General features: G+C 43.2%; 1 protein-coding gene across 2 annotated transcripts in view; it reads left to right on the top strand.

Moving 5' to 3' along the window:
• Positions 1-6,940: 6,940 nt before the first annotated feature.
• The window catches only part of LOC124553765 (ankyrin-3-like), a 44,569-nt gene continuing 29,246 nt past the window's right edge, over positions 6,941-22,263 (top strand). Inside the window, exon 1 of one of the 2 annotated variants that reach the window (XM_047127700.1) lies at positions 6,941-7,030. The gene's annotated coding sequence lies outside the window, so the exon portion shown is untranslated. The remainder of the gene's footprint in view (positions 7,031-22,263) is intronic. The other variant, XM_047127701.1, reaches the window with a different exon arrangement.

The raw sequence follows: 22,263 nt of genomic DNA, 5'->3' as shown, positions 1-22,263 counted from the left end.
GCTTTTCAGAGCATTCACACAAGGTTGGCGCCGGTGGCGACACCTACAACGTGCTGACATGAGGGAAGTTTCCAACCGATTTCTCATACACAAACAGCAGTAGACCGGCGTTGCCTGGTGAAACGTTGTTGTGATGCCTCGTGTAAGGAGGAGAAATGCGGACCATCACGTTTTAGACTTTGATAAAGGTCGGATTGTAGCCTATCAGGATTGCGGTTTATCGTATCGTGACACTGCTGCTCGCGTTAGTCGAGATCCAATGGCTGTTAGCAGAATATGGAATCGGTGGGTTCAGGAGGGTAATTAGGAACGCCGTGCTGGATCCCAACGGCCTCGTATCACCAGCAGTCGAGATGACAGGCATCTTATCCGCACGGCTGTAACATTTCGTGCAGCCACATCTCGTTCCCTGAGTCAACAGTTCGACGACGTTTGGAAGACAACCATCTGCACGCACAGTTCGACGACGTTTGCAGCAGCACAGACTATCAGCTCGGAGACCGTGGCTGCGGTTACCCTTGACGCTGCATCACAGACAGGAGCGCCTGCGACGGTGTACTCGACGACGAACCTGGGTGCACGAATGGCAAAACGTCATTTTTTCGGATGACTCCAGGTTCTGTTTACAGCATCATGTGGTCGTATACGTGTTTGGCGACATCGCGGTGAACGAACATTTGAAGCGTGTATTCGTCATCGCCATACTGGCGTATCACCCGGCATTTCAGATGTGGTGCGACCCGTGGCTTTACCCTTCATTCGATCCCTGCGAAACCCTACATTTCAGCAGGATAATGCACGAACGCATGTTTCAGGTCCTGTACGGGCCTTTCTGGATACAGAAAATGTTCGACTGCTGCCCTGGCCAGCACATTCTCCAGATCTCTCACCAACTCAAAACGTCTGTTCAATGGTGGCCGAGCAACTGGCTCGTCACAATACGCCAGTCACTACTCTCGATGAACTGCGGTATCGTGTTGAAGCTGCACGGGCAGCTGTACCGGTACACGCCATCCAAGCTCTGTTTGACTCCCAATGCCAAGGCGTATCGAGGTCTTTATTACGGTCAGAGGTGGTTGTTCTGGGTGCTGGTTTCTTAGGATCTATGCACACAAATTGTGTGAAAATGTAATCAGATGTTAGTTCTAATATAATACATTTGTCCAATGAATGCCAGTTTATCATCTGCATTTCTTCTTGGTGTAGCATTTTTAACGGCCAGTAGTGTAGTTATTAGCGGCCGATTAAATGCGTTAAAAATAATGGCGATCTTCCAGAAGACGGAATGTAACGAAAGAGCTGCTTTCTCTGGTGTAGTTGTGTATTCCCCCTGAGCGGCCCACGTGTTGGCAGAGGCAGAGGGGTGGACTTAACTGCGCCCGGCTGACGGACACGTGCCGACCGAGACTCCTCCTGCAACCTGGGCTCAGCTGTCCGCCATGTTCTCCCCAAAGAATAAGATATTCACACTGGTTTACGTACGAGTTGCGATGCGAGTGGACATTTCTGTTTAAATCTACCGAAGAACTCGTCGTAAATATGGGTGGCTGCTCAGCTATTGACTGCACAAACTGTTGGAAAAATGGCTTTCGCATGTTTGGATATAATATGACCCTGAATGGAGAACAAGATGGGCCGTAGGCTGCCAGAGAAACAATAGGGAACCACCCGTCGCTCCGTTGTGTATTGGAAATATACGCAAACACACGTACACCTCGTTATAGACGTGAAACCAGTTGTATGCAATTGCGTATCTTCCCAGTCGAAAACTGTACTGCAGCAGTTCGTCTCAAAATTCCTGTGATGTTTTTGCAGTTAGAAATGCGGAGAGGAATATTTTTGATGTATATATACGTCTTATCATGGCCATACCGGCAGAAACGGAGTAATGGTTAACCCCATTTCTTATATAAGCTCGGTAGACCGGATGATAATTAAGATATTTTTATGGCGGGCTGGTAAGTGTGAGGGAACTTGGACAAGTAACATAACCCTCAAAGAATAAAGTTTTTACCTCAACTCAAAAAGCAACATATATCATGAACTCCGTAAAATGAGCACTGGTTAAATGACAGATGAAACTGTTGTTGTTGTTGTGGTCTTCAGTCCCGAGACTGGTTTGATGCAGCTCTCCATGCTACTCTATCCTGTGCAAGCTTCTTCATCTCCCAGTACCTACTGCAACCTACATCCTGCTGAATCTGCTTAGTGTATTCATCTCTTGGTCTCCCCCTAAGATTTTTTACCCTCCACGCTGCCCTCCAATGCTAAATTGGTGATCCCTTGATGCCTCAGAACATGTCCTACCAACCGATCCCTTCTTCTGGTCAAGTTGTGCCACAAACTTCTCTTCTCCCCAATCCTATTCAATACCTCCTCATTAGTTATGTTATCTACCCATCTAATCTTCAGCATTCTTCTGTAGCACCACATTTCCAAAGCTTCTATTCTCTTCTTGTCCAAACTATTTACCGTCCATGTTTCACTTCCATACATGGCAACACTCAATACAAATACTTTCAGAAATGACTTCCTGACACTTAAATCTATATTCGATGTTAACAAATTTCTCTTCTTCAGAAACGCTTTCCTTGCCATTGCCAGTCTACATTTTATATCCTCTCTACTTCGACCATCATCAGTTATTTTGCTCCCCAAATAGCAAAACTCCTATACTACTTTATGTGTCTCATTTCCTAATCTAATAGCCTCAACATCACCCGACTTAATTCGACTACATTCCATTATCCTCGTTTTGCTTTTGTTGATGTTCATCTTATATCCTCCCTTCAAGACACCATCCATTCCGTTCAACTGCTCTTCCAAGTCATTTGCTGTCTCTGACAGAATTACAATGTCATCGGCGAACCTCAAAGTTTTTATTTCTTCTCCATGGATTTTAATACCTACTAGAAACGTAGGTTTGCCTTTCCTTAATCTTTTTTCTAAGATAAGTCGTAAGGTCAGTATTGCCTCATGTGTTCCAGTATTTCTACGGAATCCAAACTGATCTTCTCCGAGGTCGGCTTCTACTAGTTTTTCCATTCGTCTGTAAAGAATTCGTGTTAGTATTTTGCAGCTGTGGCTTATTAAACTGATTCTTCGGTAATTTTCACATCTGTCAACACCTGCTTTCTTTGGGATTGGAATTATTATATTCTTCTTGAAGTCTGAGGGTATTTCGCCTGTTTCATACATCTTGCCTTCCAGATGGTAGAGTTTTGTCAGGACTGGCTCTCCCAAGGCCGTCAGTAGATCCAATGGAATGTTGTCTACTCCGGGGGCCTTGTTTCGACTCAGGTCTTTCAGTGCTCTGTCAAACTCTTCACGCAGTATCGCATCTCCCATTTCATCTTCATCTACATCCTCTTCCATTTCCATAATATTGTCCTCGAGTACATCGCCCTTGTATAGACCCTCTATATACTCCTTCCACCTTTCTGCTTTCCCTTCTTTGCTTAGAACTGGGTTTCCATCTGAGCTCTTGATGTAAGCAGTGTCTATCTTACCCCTAGTGAGATAAGCTTCTACACCCTTACATTTGTCCTCTAGCCATCCCTGCTTAGCCATTTTGCACTTCCTGTCGATCTCATTTTTGAGACGTTTGTATTCCTTTCTGCGTGCTTCATTTACTGCATTTTTATATTTTCTCCTTTCATCAATTAAATTCAATATTTCTTCTATTACCCAAGGATTTCTACTAGCCCTCGTCTTTTTACCTACTTGATCCTCTGCTGCCTTTACTACTTCATCCCTCAAAGCTACCCATTCTTCTTCTACTGTATTTCTTTCCCCCATTCCTGTCAATTGTTCTCTTATGCTCTCCCTGAAACTCTGTACAACCTCTGGTTCTTTCAGTTTATCCAGGTCCCATCTCCTTAAATTCCCACCTTTTTGCAGTTTCTTCAGTTTTAATCTACAGGTCATAACCAATAGATTGTGGTCAGAGTCCACATCTGCCCCTGGAAATGTCTTACAATTTAAAACCTGGTTCGCAAATCTCTGTCTTACCATTATATAATCTATCTGATACCTTTTAGTATCTCCAGGGTTCTTCCATGTATACAACCTTCTTTCATGATTCTTAAACCAAGTGTTAGGTATGATTAAGTTGTGCTCAGTGCAAAATTCTACCAGGCGGCTTCCTCTTTTATTTGTTAGCCCCAATCCATATTCACCTACTACGTTTCCTTCTCTTCCTTTTCCTACACTCAAATTCCAGTCACCCATGACTATTAAATTTTCGTCTCCCTTGACTATCTGAATAATTTCTTATATTTCATCATACATTTCTTCAATTTCTTCGTCATCTGCAGAGCTAGTTGGCATATAAACTTGTACTACTGTAGTAGGTGTGGGCTTCGTATCTATCTTGGCCACAATAATGCGTTCACTGTTTGTAGTAGCTTACCCGCATTCCTACTTTCCTATTCATTATTAAACCTACTCCTGCATTACCCCTATTTGACTTTGTGTTTATAACCCTGTAGTCACCTGACCAGGAGTCTTGTTCCTCCTTCCACCGAACTTCACTAATTCCCACTATATCTAACTTTAACCTATCCATTTCCCTTTTTAAATTTTCTAACTTACCTGCCCGATTAAGGGATCTGACATTCCACGCTCCGATCCGTAGAATGCCAGTTTTCTTTCTCCTGATAACGACGTCCTCTTGAGTAGTCTCCGCCCGGAGATCCGAATGGGGGACTATTTTACCTCCGGAATATTTTACCCAAAAGGACGCCATCATCTTTTAATCATACAGTAAAGCTGCATGTCCTCGGGAGAAAATACGGCTGTAGTTTCCCCTTGCTTTCAGCCGTTCGCAGTACCAGCACAGCAAGGCCGTTTTGGTTAATGTTAAAAGGCCAGATCAGTCAATCATCCAGACTGTTTCCCCTGCAACTACTGAAAAGGCTGCTGCCCCTCTTCAAGAACCACACATTCTTCTGGCCTTTCAACAGATACCCCTCCGTTGTGGTTGCACCTACGGTACGGCCATCTGTATCGCTGAGGCACGCAAGCCTCCCCACCAATGGCAAGGTCCATGGTTCATGGGGGGGGAGGGGGGATGAAACTATTAATAAAAATTCATTTCACTGTAACATGAAACTATGCTTTCCCCCATCCCTGTACAATAAAAATGTGGCATTTCCTAAAAAAACCTACTTTTGAACAAAAAAACATAAACACCTCTCTTACAAGTAACCATATTCAGGTAAAATTAATAAATAGCCACAGGTTGTTACAGCATAACACCCAATTCCAATCCCAAAGAAAGCAGGTGTTGACAAGTGAGAAAATTACCGAACTATCAGTTTAATAAGTCACAGCTGCAAAATACTAATGCGAATTCTTTACAGACGAATGGAAAAACTGGTAGAAGCGGACCTCGGGGAAGATCAGTTTGGATTCTGTAGAAATGTTGGAACACGTGAGGCAATACTAACCTTACGACTTATCTTAGAAGAAAGATTAAGAAAAGGCAAACCTACCTTTCTAGCATTTGTAGACTTAGAGAAAGCTTTTGACAACGTTAACTGGAATACTCTCTTTCAAATTCTGAAGGTGGCAGGGGTAAAATACAGGGAGCGAAAGGCTATTTACAATTTGTACAGAAACCAGATGGCAGTTATAAGAGTCGAGGGGCATGAAAGGGAAGCAGCGGTTGGGAAGGGAGTGAGACAGGGTTGTAGCCTGTCCCCAACGTTATTAAATCTGTCTGTTGAGCAAGCAGTAAGGGAAACAAAAGAAAAATTCGGAGTAGGAATTAAAATCCATGGAAAAGAAATAGAAACTTCGAGGTTCGCCGATGACATTCTAATTCTGTCAGAGACAGGAAAGGACCTGGAAGAGCAGCTGAAGGGAATGGACAATGTCTTGAAAGGAGGATATAAGATGAACATCAACAAAAGCAAAACGAGGATAATGGAATGTAGTCGAATTAAATAGGGTGATGCTGCGGGAATTAGATTAGAAAAATAGGCGCTTAACGTAGTAAATAAGTTTTGATATTTGGGGAGCAAAATAACTGATGATGGTCGAAGTAGACAGGATATAAGATGTAGACTGGCAATGGCAAGGAAAGCGTTTGTGAAGAAGAGAAATTTGTTAACATCGAATATAGATTTAAGTGTCAGGAAGTCCTTTCTGAAATTATTCGTTTGGAGTGTAGCCATTATGGAAGTGAAACATGGACGATAAATAGTTTAGACGAGAAGCAGCTTTCGAAATGTGGTGCTACAGTAGAATGCTGAAGATTAGATGGGTAGATCACATAACTAATGAGGAGGTACTGAATAGAGTTGGGGAGAAGGGGAGTTTGTGGCACAACTTGATCAAAAGAAGGGATCGGTTGGTAGGACACATTTTGAGGCATCAAGGGATCACCAAGTTAGTATTCGAGGGAAGCATGGAGGGTAAAAACCTCAGGGGGAGACCAAGGGATGATTACACTAAGCAGATTCAGAAGGCTGTAGGTTGCGGTAGTTAGAGATGAACAACCTTGCACAGGATAGGGTGTGATGGAGAACTGTATAAAACCAGTCTCTAGACTGAAGACCATAACAATAACAACAACGACAACAACAACAGCCGTATTTGAAGACATTGGTACGTAACAACTACGTTTCTGTAGCCGTATAACGTTACATTTCAATTTTGCTGTTATATTAAAGGGGCATTCAAAATATCTGTATAAACATTAATTATTGTGTGGTTCACTTCATACGTGCAGTATCAAATATCTTACAAGGAAGATCGTATGAAGTTTTGTGAATACATTAACTACCCTTAAGGTAAACACTGCTGGAACGTCAGGGAGACGGAGAAAACACGGCGGACGCCTCAGCCCGTCACCTGGCAGCTGTAGTGCGGGCGCCGGCCGCGGGCGGCGCTGGCATCGCCGCTCCGTGACGTCAGCGCCGCGCCGCGCGCCTCAGCTGTTGCCGCGGATCAGTCGTGACGTAGCGGCCACGCGGTTAGCAGTGCGACGAGCAGACACGCCTGTCCCTTGGAATACCGGAGAAAGGTAGGCGGCTAGCTGGCGTCTCCTAAATGTATAAGCGAGCTGCTAGTGTCGTTCTGCGTGTACGCATTGCTGCTTGCCTCGTGACACAGCAACTGCTCGTGTCTGCTGTAATGTCGCTCTTGTTCTGGTGTCTTAAGAAAAACTAGAATCTGTACGAAGAACAGTGCAGTAGGTTTCCGTGCCGACCGTTTAACAATTTATCCCTCGGTACTCGTCGCCCAGTTAGGCCTTGCCGTACGTGGGCGACGTCTGGATACGCAGCAGAATCTGGCGACAAGCTCGGATGTCGTGCGTGCGAGCGGCCGACTATGCCCCGTTACAAGATGGCTGCTCAGAGCCAACCAGCTGTTTCTATAAAACGGCGCCCCTAAACTGCAGAGCACTGTATCGGGGGAGTAAGGTTACAAAAATAGGTTTACTTAAGAAAATAAAGCGAAAAGGAATGCTGTGCGTGAAATTTACAAAGGGAGGAATCTCCGTGCAGAATTTCATAAATATCAACTACGAAAATCACCAGACAAATTCTTCGAATACAGGTGAATGAGCAGAGCAGCATTCCACTGTCACTTTAATAAATTAAAGGCGAGTGTTTCTCTTTTACATGATCAAGAACTTTTAACAGCCAATAAATGCGGAAGAATGACTACCGTAAATACACAGATATTAAACGCGGCCGTAGACGGGAAATGCCTTTGCAGTCGCTGCCATCAGCCGCCGCGCCGAGTGTCAACTTTGTTTGCGCGTACAGATAGAAATACGCAGATTATCAGCGAGCTGTGGTGTGGCGGTAGCGTTACAGATGATTATGGCTTCGAAGAGGCTGTGGGTTCCATCCCAGCTTGCTCTTAAACTAACTCAGTTACAATTCTGTGTACCAAGCTTTATGTATCCCGTTTACACTGCATCGCTAAGTATATTTTTAATGTCTTCCCAAAGAACTTGATCTTTAAGTGTATACACACCTATCCCAGTACATCACACACATTAAATTCCTAATTACAAGGAACAATGAAATTTTACAGATATTTGATGATGCGAACGTAATTAATCAGCAGTCAGTCTTAGGGCCAAGCGTTTCAATTAATCTAAAGAGTCTGTAACAGTAAAGCATACCAAATATTTGAAAAGAAAAGTCAAACGTTTTGTGTAATGATTTGTCTAAAAGTATGAAATAAATATCAGGCAAACGTTTGTGCAACTCACTTTCTCTTCACTATTTCGAGAGTCATTCAAAGGCACATAGAACGTTTCTCTGCTCTACTTATTTCTTTTACACAAATCATTTCACAGAATATTTTACTGATTTCTTTCATTTTTTTTAATTTCAAGTTTTATTCAGAAAGCATGATCTTACTGACTCCTCGTTTGCCTTCCTAATGTACTTGATTCGAAGGAAGCCTTTTTGACATTTAAATACCGCACCAATATCTTTTTATGTGCAAAGTAGCTAGGCCTTGAACACACACCATTTTTGATACTTCATGTACATAGCTTGGCAGCAGCTTTTCGCGAAATATTTCAATTTTTCCTCAACTCATTAATTAAGCTTTCGTTAATTACCCTGATTACATTCAAGCAGTTAAATATTTTCATGCAAAACTAGACCTCACGCTGGTCACTTGGATACCCCATTTACCTGTTTCTTTGTTTGGCTATGAAAATACGGACAAAACCTCATGGTGTAATTTATAGGGAGTCTTGTTTTCGCTCTGCTCAAGCGTTTACAAAAACGTATCGAGTATTAATCATACGATAAAATAGTCCTTTCTGCATGCTGTCATTTCCAAAAATCGTCTTGAACCATTTGAGGTTTTTACAACCACTTGATTTCCGATGCGCAGGAAAGGTTCGGACGCGCCGCGAGCGACCCGTCCGCGGGTATAACAACCAATACATCAAGAATGAAAAGCAGTCCGGTCTCAACTTTAAATACAATTTAGATCTACTGGTTGCATTTCAGACGCAATAATGTGTGGCCTGAAATGAACTTTACGGAAAGTCTACGCAATGTAATTTAACCTCCGCAAATTCTTAAAAATTTCGTGCAGCCATGTACTCAATTTCGTGCAGCGCAGTAACAATGACGAATAACGAAAATAAATTCCGAACTTTGTCGAGCAAAGATGTCAAGCTATAAGATGCGGAAGAAGACGCGTGGCTGTTGCTCTGAGAGATTCAAACACGTCTGAATCAAACGTCGCCAGTTGCAGGCGGGACACAGACGTCGCTCACGTAGGACACTTCTGGAACCATAACTGCGGTTGTGGTTTGTCGCCTGAAGCTGTCGGTCGCTTCTGTCGCTTACGTAAGACGCGGCCTTCGCCACTGAATCGTTCAGGCGTGAGCCGGGGCAACAGACAATGAACACAAAATGGCGCCTTATTCTGTTGCGAAGTGTACAGAAGTGCCGTTGTCGCGTTGTGCAAAATTGCCGTGACTCAGATATTTAAAATGAGCGCGGCGCGTTTCTGTCCGTGCCTCTGCATCGAAACGTCAGCCGACCTCTTGTGTATTAGTAAAGCGCTGTCCTGGAAGCCGTTACCAGTTGCCCGCGGTTTCCAGGGTCAACAAAAATAATGTTTTTAATATTTCGCGTGATTATTGACGAATTTAAAAATGCTGTCAAAGTATGTTCGTTAAGAGTAGTAAACTTATGTTAACGGTTTAACACGTAAGACAAACAGTACAGTTAGAAACTCTGTGTTGTCTTGAGGGAGAGTAGTAACTTTTGGTCGCTGATTCTCCTTGCCCCCTCCCCCCTTCCCAATGAAGAAAGGAGGAAATTTTTCGGTGTTGATCCGTCACTTCAGCATCACGTCAAACTTCTCTAGTGCTATCCCTTTTCGCAACACACTTGTCAGATGTAAGGTTTGTTTGAGCTGTTACCGGAGAGGACTGGGAGTTTTACCTGGGGCAATTGTTTTATCATATTGTACCCAGATAAGGAATGCAAATCAGGAAGCAGTTCCTGGCGTAAATCGTTTCAAAACTATACACTACAGTTCAAAGTACCCCAACATTTTACTAATGTGGTGACTTAAAGATAGATTTTATAGTTCGTTTTCTGCAAATACGGAAGCGTCCGATCCCACCCGTCTGCTTTGACCCATGACGTCACAAATATGGCGGAAACAAAAACAAACACACACACTTTCCACAAGAAGCCTAATGACACTAACGGGACAAGCGCGGGAAATGGGGTGTTTTGGGTGGGGGACAAACTAAATATAAACAAATTTAGACGCCTTGCGTAGCTACAACGTGTAAGTGAAGACAGCCATGCATGAATACCCACCCACCTCCCCAGGGGTCGTAACCCCTGCAACCCATAGAAGATAAAGATGCTTCAGTAGCTGATTAGTGTTTTTTGTCTTTAAAAAAAAAAATCTCACGGGATAGAACGAACAGATCAGAAAGATAAATATAATAAACTAAAACAGAAATTCGAGGAAACAGATAATTAAAATAAGTAATAAGTGTTTTTAAATTTAAAAAAAATCTCACGAGATAGAACGAACAGGTCAGAAAAGTAAATAAAATAAGATAAAACAGAACTGGAGACAGCCACACTCAAACCAAACTCCGCGCCGTCATGACGTCACACACAACACCCTTACGTCACGGGTCAAAGCCGACGCGTGGGATCGGACGCTTCTGTCGACCCCGTTTTCTGCATTCTTGTTATGTAGCATTTCCCATCAGGTTTACATCTGCACAACACTGCAACAAAGCTAGTAAGAAGGAATACAAATTTCTTGCAAGAAATAAAAGGAGTAGGCCCTAGTGTGGCTTACACCAGAATAAAGGAGACTGAATTATTTCTATTTCAAAATGTGTAAAAAATTAACAAGATTGTCTGTGAGGCGAAGAAACTCTACAACTGACAGCGTGTATTCCTCTAGGAATAAATAAGAAGCTATGTGGTTAGTTAAAATAATAAAACACGGTATGCTGCCAGTCTACACTTTAGCATAGAATGGCGCTCCGTAAATTTAAGATATAAACAACAAAAACTAAGAAATAACCTCAAACCTAGAGAAAGTACTAGAGAACTGTCTCGTCATTGTGTTTCATGGAAGGCAGATTTGTAAATACCGAAATGATACTTAGTGAAATAAATGTTGTTAATTTATTGAATATTCATTTTTACTTACAAATTTTCACACTAAATGTTGAACGTGTCCCCCCTGTTGTTGAATACACAATTCAAGTCGTCCAATCGTGTTTTCAAACATAAGGCGTAACGTTTCTTCTGTAACGGAAGCAGTGGAAGTGGATATTGCAGTTTTCACTTCATCGATGGCTTTTGGACGGTTTTTATAGACATTGGCTTTCGCTGCACCCCAGAGGAAAATGTCAGGTGGTGTTAGCCCAGGCGATCGTGGAGGCCAAAGTCCCTGTTGAAATTACGCGATCACCAAAAACATCCACGAGCAGAGACATTGAAACGCGAGCTGTATGGGCGGTTGCACCATCTTGTTCAAAATAACCATTCAGTATTTCACGTGACACAAGTTCTCCTATGAGTAGGTACAGAATATCACTGCAGTATCGTTGTGCGTTTATTGTTTCGTTGAAAAATATCGGACCCACAGTCCGACGTCTAGAAATTGCAATCCAAACTCCTATTTTCACAGAATGAAGTGGTTCCTCGTGGATGCACAGTGGATTTGCAGTACTCCACATACGAGAATTTTGCGATAAATGAAACCGCCCCTCATCAGTGAAAAACGTTTCATTACGAATATCCCTTTTATTTTCTTGAACGAAATTTTTGAACCATGTTTCAATAATGCAGTCTCTTGCCATGATCAGTATTTTTCAGTTCTTGCACGACTGTCACTTAGTATGGAATTTTGGCCGGCCGCGGTGGCCGTGTGGTTCTAGGCGCTCCAGTCCGGAGCCACGCTGCTGCTACGGTCGCAGGTTCGAATCCTGCCTCGGGCACGGATGTGTGTGATGTCCTTAGGTTAGTTAGGTTTAAGTAGTTCTAAGTTCTAGGGGACTGATGACCACAGCAGTTGAGTCCCATAGTGCTCAGAGCCATTTGAACCATTTTTAGTATGGAATTTTTTCCTTACAGCTGTGTGAGTCGCCCCGACACTAACATCGATTTCGTGGGCGAGTTTTCTTACTGACTTGTTCGGACTCGTGGACATTTTATCGGGAATATCGAGTAGTTTATCCTCTGACCAAACGGTAGGACGACCACTTGTCGGTGTATCTGTCACTGAACCCGTACTTCGAAATTTGTTAATCAAATCTCGCACAGTATCGCGTCGTAGGAGTGTCGTCTCCGGGAAAACTGAATTAAATGTTTGACGAACTGAAACTGTGTATTTACCGCCAGCTTTGAACACTTGTTCGACTAAAAAAAAAGGTTCTTCAGTGGTTAGCATTTTCACAGCGGCAAAAACGAAACTAACAAAGCAAGTAAACTTGAACGTTCACGTCGACACGTAACGACACACACCAACGATGCTACTGACGCTGGCCGAGATAAACGAAACAGTGGAATGTCGGCAGAGTCCGCTTGAAGTAACCCAGGCAGGCGAACAATCATACGGCACGCGCGGCTAACAATCATACGGCACTGCGGAGAGACTTTTTGTTGGTTGGCCTGTCTGTTTCTTAGGTGGAAAGCACAGACTTGCGTTTTCGTAGGGTTAGGCCGTAAGTTATTATTTTTGTGGAACCGTCCTAGTTCTTCCAGTGATTATTTTCGACTTCATGGAAATCCTTTCCCTGGGTGGTCAATGCGACACCATCCGCGTACAGAAAACTCCTGGTGTACCGCAGGAGTGGTTGATCATTCGCCGTGTACGTGTTAAAGAGTATAGGGGCCTGGGGTAGCCGTCCTTCAAATTCCACGAAAAATATCAAGTTGATAAGGAAGTTGGCTATTAAGGTGGTTAGAGTCATTAGTGATGTCATGAAACTTTTTCAGGAGTAATTTATGGTCCACAGTGTCGTACGCAGCAGACAGGTCAACGAAGGCCACGCCGGTTAGCGTACGTGATTCAGAACCGTCTTCGATGTACTGGTCTGTGATGTGCAGCTCGTACCCGGTCTAAAGCCGGCCTGTTGAGGTATCAGCGCAGAGTCAATTGTTTCTGTCAAGCGGTTCAAACTCATTCTCTCCCAGATTTTATACAAAGGGCAAAGAAGAGGTATGGGACGGTAGTTCTTACGGTCATTGTTCTCTTTACCGGATTTAAGGACTGCGATGACATGAACTTTCCGCAAGACTTTGGGGATCCTACCAGAACGTAAGCAGTTGTTGAAAAGATCTAGAATCCATTTTAGTGTTGCAGAACCAAAAAGTTTCATTTGCTCTTTGCTAAGATCATCCAACCCAGCAGCCTTTGCTGTTTTAATCTTACTCTGCAGCTCTTCCGAGTAGAAAGGTCTAGACAGGTCGGTAACAAAAGTATGCATGTCATTAGACTTTGGCTTGATGTTTCGCTTATCTGATTTCCCATTTAATAATAGTTGATGGGCAATATCGTTAGCTGTTATGTTTGCAGGAAGGGTCGCGCTAGCAGGGTCATTATTAAGGCGTCTGAGAAGTTTCCAGGCTTTCTTGCTGAAGTCAGTTTCCTCCATAAGCTTGATCCACTGATCCAACTTGGCGGCTGATATTGATTCGAGTAACTGCAGTCGACGAGACATTGTTTCTTCGCCAAAAGGGTCTTGCTCAAATGCTGTGTAATAGCGATCAAGATCTGATGATGCTATCTCAGGGGAGAGTCCTTGCCCGCATTTAGTTCGACATCCACGAGGGATGGACAATCTAGAAGATTTGTTCACAGCTCTTACGAAACGATCGTATTGCTCAGGGTGTGTGTTACCTGTTCATCAAGAAGAGTTGTAAACTTATTCCAGTTTGCTTTTTTAAACTTATACCGGCGGCGAAATGGAACAGACCGTGGACGTATTGCAGCCAAGATCTGACACGTGATTGGTCTATGTTGAGATATGAGGAGATCCGCAAAACGACATTATGCGAAATGTGAGTCCGCCTCGATGCAAAACTCTCGTTTGTTATTTATTTACTTACTGGGTGATCAAAAAGTCAGTATAAATTTGAAAACTGAATAAATCACGGAATAATGTAGATAGAGAGGTACACAAATTGACACACATGCTTGGAATGACATGGGTTTTTATTAGAACCAAAAAATGTCCGACACATGGCGCTTCGATTCATCTGACCAGCATAACAAGTAGCATAACAAAGTAAGACAAAGCAAAGATGATGTTCTTTACAGGAAATGCTGAATATATCCACCATCATTCCTCAACAAGAGCTGTAGTCGAGGAATAATGTTGTGAACGGCGCTGTAAAACATGTCCGGAGTTACGCTGAGGCATTGGCGCCGGATGTTGTCTTTCGGCATCCCTAGAGATGTCGGTCGATCGCGATACACTTGCGACTTCAGGTAACCCCAAAGCCAATAATCGCACGGACTGAGGTCTGGGGACCTGGGAGGCCAGGCATGACGAAAGTGGCGGCTGAGCACACGATCGTCACCAAACGACGCGCGCAAGAGATCTTTCACGCATCTAGCAATATTTTTATTTTTCTTTTGTTCTAATAAAACCTCATGTCGTTCCAAGCATGTGTCAGTTTTTACCTCTCTATCTACATTATTCCGTGGTTTATTAAGTTTACAAATTGATACCGACTCTTTGATCACCCGGTACTTCTGTATTCCACAGACTAGTTTCAGCCACAAATATCGCCATCATCAGTGGGTCCTTTAAATCTAAAACACGCAGAAAATAACGCAGTTATAAACGCTGTAACGCGTTATTACATTTGTACTGTTGGTTTTCTGAATATAGTTTTCTGTGGGTACTTTGATACTGTCTTACTGTACGCCATAGCACGCTCTTCAGAACTGATGTCGCTGTTTGCAGCGCATCTTCTGTGCTTTCTCTGTTGCCGCTTTTCTCGGCGTACATCTCGTCATCCGCGACGGAGTGAGCGGCTGTTAGTGAACAAACACTCCAGCGTGAACCTAGGTATCTCAGCGCTATACATTTGTAATTGCGGTAGTGTTGTGGATACAGTTTCGGTGCGTACTAGGCGGTCACTTAGTTTATCGTGTACCCACGTTAGTTGGACGGCTTGCAGCAAATTTTATACACAGGAAAAGCAAAACTTTCGCAGTTTGTTTACGATCCAAAACATTACGCCATCTTGCTGTTCGCGAGTTGCGAGAAGGCTGTGAAACCTGTGGCGGGAGCCGTCACGAGGTGTGTTCCTCATGTGTGTCTCCGTGTTTTCTTTTTGCGGGTGTGTGCTTTATGTTCTGTGTCCTAGATCACTTCTCTCAGTGTTTTGTTGCAAAGTGCTGTGTTTTCGTCTATTACGTTCTTCCCTTCCACTACAGCCTTTTGAATGCAGTAATTTTCATCTGTTAGCTGTCGGTATAGACTGTTGCTGTTTATTTTGCTCTCGATATTAATGGGGTTATGGTTTTTCTTCAGTCGGTGTTCTGCGAGAGCTGAATGTTCGCCGCCACGCGCTTTTCAACTCTGGTGAACCTCGTTCGGAAATTCCTGCTCGTTTGCCCTATGTACTGGGCCTGACAGGAGTTAAACGTGAGCTGGTGTATTCCGGCATTGCTGAATTTGTCTGCGTTCTCTTGTCTGATCTTAGCCTTTTTTGAACTGTGTCGTTTGTTCTGGATGCTATTGAGATTCCGAGCTTTTTCAACATGTTTCCAATTCCATGTGATATTTTATTACTGTATGATAGTGCGTACCACCTGTGTCTTTTTTCCTGATGTGATGTGGTCTGTTGTGTTGTCTGTGTTCGGCCTCTGGGTTTTCAGACCCTTTGGTCGTATTCTTGGGTGCGTGGCCACTATTTTTGTGTTTCATTTTTACCTTGTTGTTGAGATTGTTTATGATGTCTTTTTTTTAGTCGTTTGCAACGGCTATTTGTTTGATTATATTCAATTCCCGTGTGTAGTTTTGTGCTTCAAGAGGTGTTCTGTTTATCGTGTGGAGCATGTGTGTGTGAAACTGGCATATTTATGCTCTGTGGGATATGGATAACAGTGCCTGTGGACGTGGGTTTTCTGCAGATGGAGAATTAATGGTGGTGGTTGTTTCTTGTGATCCAAGAAATTTAGTTTCCTGTTTTTCTTTTCCACTTCCACCGTGGAGTGGATTTGTGGGTGCAGTGTTGATGTTACTGTGTAGCTCTTCTGTCCTAATTTCGTTTCATGTGAAAGACAAACGATGATGTAGTCCACACATTGGTACCAGCACATTATTTTGAGCCCCTCTTGTTTTACATATTGTGTTTTCTATATGGTCCAAGAAAGTGTTGGCTAAGGTTCCACTGATGGGGGGACCCCATGGCTCAAAACCACAAGAGACATAGTAAAGGAAACGGCAAAACTTCTGAAACTGAATTCATGTACACACACATACCCACAGAAGGAGCTGTAAACATTACAGAACAGCAGCTAAAATGCAAGTAATTCCCAGACAGACAAAAAAATGAAATCTCATGCATTCTTAGACTAATTACAGAACAAAACTACTTCACTTTCAACAGCTTCTGTTTGTTTTCCATTGGGTCTCCCATGGCTGGAGCTTTAGTCCTTGGTGGAGTCATCTTCCATAACCATTAACATGTTATGTACAAAGTCCCGAGACGGACCTTTTCTGCCTTTGAATTTTGAAATGGAAATCCCGTCGGGTAGACCGTTCGCCTGGTGCAAGTCTTTCGAGTTGACGTCACTTTGGCGACTTGCGTGTCGATGGGGATGAAATGGCGATGGATCAAATGGCTCTGAGCACTATGAGACTTAACTTCTGAGGTCATCAGTCCCCTAGAACTTACAACTACTTAAACCTAACTAACGTAAGGACATCACAGACATCCATGCCCGAGGCAGGATTCGAACCTGCGGCCGTAGCGGTCTCGCGGTTCCAGGCTGAAGCGCCTAGAACCGCTCGGCCACACTGGCCGGCTAAAATGACGATGACAAGGACAACACAACACCCAGTCCTCGAGCGGAGGAAATCTCCGACCCAGCCGGGAATCGAACCCGGGCTGTTAGGTATGACATACCGTCGCGCTGACAATTTTGAGATACTAATGGCGCGGTCCGCGCCAGAGGCGACTGGGTCGGCCATTCCGGGGCGTCGCGCTGCTATTGGCTGACGCGCATGACGTCATCGGGAATACTGTTCACCGCGAGAGTTTAACACCAGCCTTACGAGTTGAGCGTCGTTAAGTGCTGACGCATATTGTTATGCATCGTTCAAATGTAAAAATATTAAAAATAAAAACTTTTGTATTATATAACAATAATAGAATAAAAGTAGAAAGATGGAGAGTTAAACCAGAGACAAAAGCCTGAAGAAACGGAACAAAATGGAGCGAATGAAGAAGAGCGAAATTCTCGCAAACAGTGAAAATCTGGTGGGCAAATAAAAAGAACCAGAACAAGAAGAAGAACGGAAAATGAACCATCTTTACTTAGCTTCTTCCACTCTGGGGGCTTTGCGACTAATAATAATAATAATAATAATAATAATAATAATAATACCCCAGAAGACATGACAATGTAGCAAAAATAATACATCAACAGCTTGCCTTACAACATAAACTTACAAAACACGTTCCCACATACAAGTATGAGCCACAAAATGTACTGGAGAATGATCAATACAAATTATACTGGAACAGAACCATTATAACAGATAAAACAACGCCACATATCAAACCTGACATCATACTCACCAATAAAAAGAAGAAATTAACACAACTAATCGAAATATACGTACCCAATACAACAAATATACAAAAGAAAACAGGAGAAAAAATTGAAAAATACGTCCAACTGGGTGAGGAAGTCAAGGACACATGGCATCAGGATAAAGTTGACATCATACCAATTATACTATCAACTACAGGAGTCATACCTCACAATATCCGCCAGTACATCAATGCAATACAGCTACATCCAAACTTATATATACACCTACAGAAATACGTAATTATTGATCCATGTTCAATTACCCGAAAGTTCCTAAATGCAATATAACACATACCATACAGTTAAAAGGAAGTCACGCTTGATCAAGGTCCGCGTCACTTTCCATCTTTGACCAGACATAACGTCTGAGAAAAGAAAGAATAATAATAATAATAATAGCCACCTTAAAATAGATGAAGAGCTAACATGTTATTGCGTTCGTAAATACTCACTGTTGCCCAGGAAGATGACACAACCGACTGAAGATTTTTCTTCGCGGCAAGCTTTTTATGTGTTTTCTGTTTTAGTGTTTGTGTTCAGTTCTAATGAATGTCCTTGTCCTATCTCGGGAAACTTTGAGAATATCATAGAAATTAAATTTTCATCACTCCGTCATACTTAGCTACATGTGGCCCATGAAAACTGCAAAATGTCACTTCATACTCCTATATTTTGTTGAGTCAGTCAACTGAACGAGAGGTGAGCCCACTTGTGATGATTACGGAGATCCGGTCATTAGCGCCGATGTAATCCGAGACCCAAAAAAGTGCCAGTGCACTTGCATGTAAGTGCTGCATGACGCGCGAGGTACTGCGGCGTGTCTCGATATTCGCAGTCGTCTCTGGTCGCTGGTTCATCACTAGGACGTAGCAACGGATCTAGTTCTTCTTCGCTGAAATTAGAACTGTCACATTTCCAGTTATATCGATTCGCAACTCACGTGTGATGAACTTTATGAACTCCTGTTCAGTTTATTCTGTTGGAGGAACATATGACGGCGCCTCACTCACTAGTACCCTCCGTAACGGATGTATTTGTCTACAAGGGGGTGTCTTGTGTATTACCAGTCAGTATTGGAAGCCGCGTACTGTTTTTCACTTCGAAAGATGCGCTGTTGAAAAATACGCCCAGATCGCGAATTTTAGGAAAAAAGTGCTTCAAACAGTTTTGGTTCAGCCTAGAAGTCGAGACGTACAAAGCTCCCGTATTCCTTATTCACCTTTAACTCCAAAGAGAGTTAACTGAAATTATGGAACCCTTCCGCATTGGTAAGAGGCACTGCTTTTCTCCACAGCAATGTTAGGTCTGGGACTTGACAGGCAACCCAACCGACGCCCCTCTTGCTCGATCCATAGCGCTTGGAAAGCAGAGTTCTGTCGCGGAAACTGCAACTCCTTGCAGACCACCTTGCCTCCCACGCGACGAACTACTGCCGCGGTTTGGGATCCAGCTGCTTCCAACTGTTCCATTCTGTTCAGTAGTAATTCACCAGTCACGGTACAATGGGAGTCAAAATATGCAAGCATTTCCCATGACGACGACGAACTACGACCAACATAACGTTTTTGTTTGGCCGTAAAATTACAACATCCGTTGATTCATACCACAAATGATCATTTATATTCATCTTGTGAAAACATAGGACTCCTGTTTTCTTTAGAGGTTTGATTGTTTCTATCTTAGGGTGCGAAAAGTGGCAATTGACCCTGAATAAAGAAAAGAGTGAAGTTATTCACATGGGTACTGAAAGAAATGAACTAAATTTCGATTACGCGGTGTTGTTGTTGTTGTGGTCTTCAGTCCTGAGACTGGTTTGATGCAGCTCTCCATGCTACTCTATCCTGTGCAAGCTTCATCATCTCCCAGTACCAACTGCAGCATACATACTTCCGAATCTGCTTAGTGTATTCATCTCTTGGTCTCCCTCTACGATTTTTACCCTCCACGCTGCCCTCCAATACTAAATTGGTGATCCCTCGATGTCTCAGAACGTCTTACCAACCGATCCCTTCTTCTGGTCAAGTTGTGCCACAAGATCCTCTTCTCCCCAATCCTATTCAATACCTCCTCATTAGTTACGTGATCTACCCATCTAATCTTCAGCATTCTTCTGTAGCACCACATTTCGAAAGCTTCTATTCTCTTCTTGTCTAAGCTATTTATCGTCCACGTTTCACTTCCATACATGGCTACGCTCCATACAAATACTTTCAGAAACGACTTCCTGACACTTCAATCAATACTCGATGTTAACGAATTTTTCTTCTGCAGAAACGCTTTCCTTGTCATTGCCAGTCTACATTTTATATCCTCTCTAGTTCGACCATCATCACTTATTTTCCTCCCCACACAGCAAAACTCCTTTACTACTTTGTCTCATTTCCTAATCTAATTCCCTCAGCATCACCCCACTTAATTCGACTACATTCCATTATCCTCGTTTTGCTTTTGTTGATGTTCATATTATACCCTCCTTTCAAGACACTGTCCATTTCGTTCAACTCCTCTTCCAAGTCCTTTGCTGTCACAGACAGAATTACAATGTCATCGGCGAACCTCAAAGTTTTTATTTCTTCTCCATGGATTTTAATACCTACTCTGAACTTTTTTGTTTCCTTTACGGCTTGCACAATATACAGATTGAATAACATCGGGGATAGGCTACAACCCTGTCTCACTCCCTTCCCAACCACTGCTTCCCTTTCATGCCCGTCAACTCTTATAACTGCCATCTGGTTTCTGTACAAATTGTAAATAGCCTTTCGCTCCCTGTATGTTAGCCCTGCCACCTTCTGAATTTGAAAGAGAGTATTCCGGTCAACATTGTCTAAAGCTTTCTCTAAGTCTACAAATGCTAGAAATGTAACCAAAGACTGCGATTCATTGGCAGAATACTTAGGAGGTGGAACAGGTCTACTAAAGAGACTGCTTACACCACGCTTGTCGGCCCTATTCTGGAGTATTGCCGTGCGGTGTGGTATCCCCATCAGGTAGGACTGACGGATGACATCGAAAAAGTTCAGAGAAGGGCAACTCGTACTGTATTATCGCGAAATAGGGGAGATAGTGTCACAGAGATGATACGTAAATTGGAGTGGCAATCATTAAAACAAAGGTGTTTTTCGTTGCGACGGGATCTTCTCGTGAAATTTCAGTCACCAGTTTCCTCCTCCGATTGCGAAAACATTCTGTCTGCACCCACCTACATAGGTAGAAATTATCATCACGACAAAATAAGAGAAATCAGGGCTCACACAGAAAAATTTAAGTGCTCGTTCTTCCCGCGTGCCGTTCGAGAGTGGAACGGTAGAGAGACAGCTTGAAGGTGGTTCATTGAACCCTCTGCCAGGCATTTTACTGTGAATAGCAGAGTAATGACGTAGATGTAGATGTATCTTAGCTTTCATACGATCCAGCACTTGTTTCAGAATTGTTTGGTCCATTTCTGGAAAGGGCAGGGAAAAGGGGTAAGTTTCGGATGAGAAATCGTTTTTAAGATGAGAACCTCAGCAATAACTCTCAGGCTCCACTCCACCCTCTTTCTATTACTAAGAAAAGGTGGGATTCGGCCTGCTGTCCAACACGGAGACAAAATGCAACCCAATCTGTGTCTGTTCACTCCCGCGTTTCCTCTTCTGGGTTAAACAATAGCCTCTGTGCTCGTCGACCGAACAGGTTTAATTTTCTTCGGACATAAAGATTTTAACGTAGACGACGCTCTCTTTCATCCCCTTTTCTTTCCACATTCTACATCTACATCTACATCCATACTTCGCAAGCCACCTGACGGTGTGTGGCGGAGGGTACCTAGAGTACCTCTATCGGTTCTCCCTTCTGTTCCAGTCTCGTATTGTTCGTGGAAAGAAGGATTGTCGGTATGCCTCTGTGTGGGCTCTAATCTCTCTGATTTCATCCTCACGGTCTCTTCGCGAGATATACGTAGGAGGGAGAAATATACTGCTTGACTCCTTCGACAAAGGCCCGTACCGAGCTACTGAGCGTCTCTCCTGCAGAGTCTTCCACTGGAGTTTATCTATCATCTCCGTAACGCTTTCGCGATTACTAAATGATCCTATAACGAAGCGCGCTGCTCTCCGTTGGATCTTCTCCATCTCTTCTGTCAACCCTATCTGGTACGGATCCCACACTGGTGAGCAGTATTCGAGCAGTGGGCGAACAAGCGTACTGTAACCTACTTCCTTTGTTTTCGGATTGCATTTCCTTAGGATTCTTCCAATGAATCTGTCTGGCATCTGCTTTACCGACGATCAACTTTATATGACCATTCCATTTTAAATCACTCCTAATTATGGAATTAACTGCTTCCAGTTGCTGACCCGCTACATTGTAGCTAAATGATAAGGGATCTTTCTTTCTATGTATTCGTAGCACATTACACTTGTCTACACTGAGATTCAATTGCCATTCCCTGCACCGTGCATCAAT

This window comes from Schistocerca americana, chromosome 11 (assembly GCF_021461395.2).
Source record: "Schistocerca americana isolate TAMUIC-IGC-003095 chromosome 11, iqSchAmer2.1, whole genome shotgun sequence".
Classification (NCBI taxonomy): Eukaryota; Metazoa; Arthropoda; class Insecta; order Orthoptera; family Acrididae; genus Schistocerca; species Schistocerca americana.
This window is presented reverse-complemented; position numbering and strand designations above follow the sequence as displayed.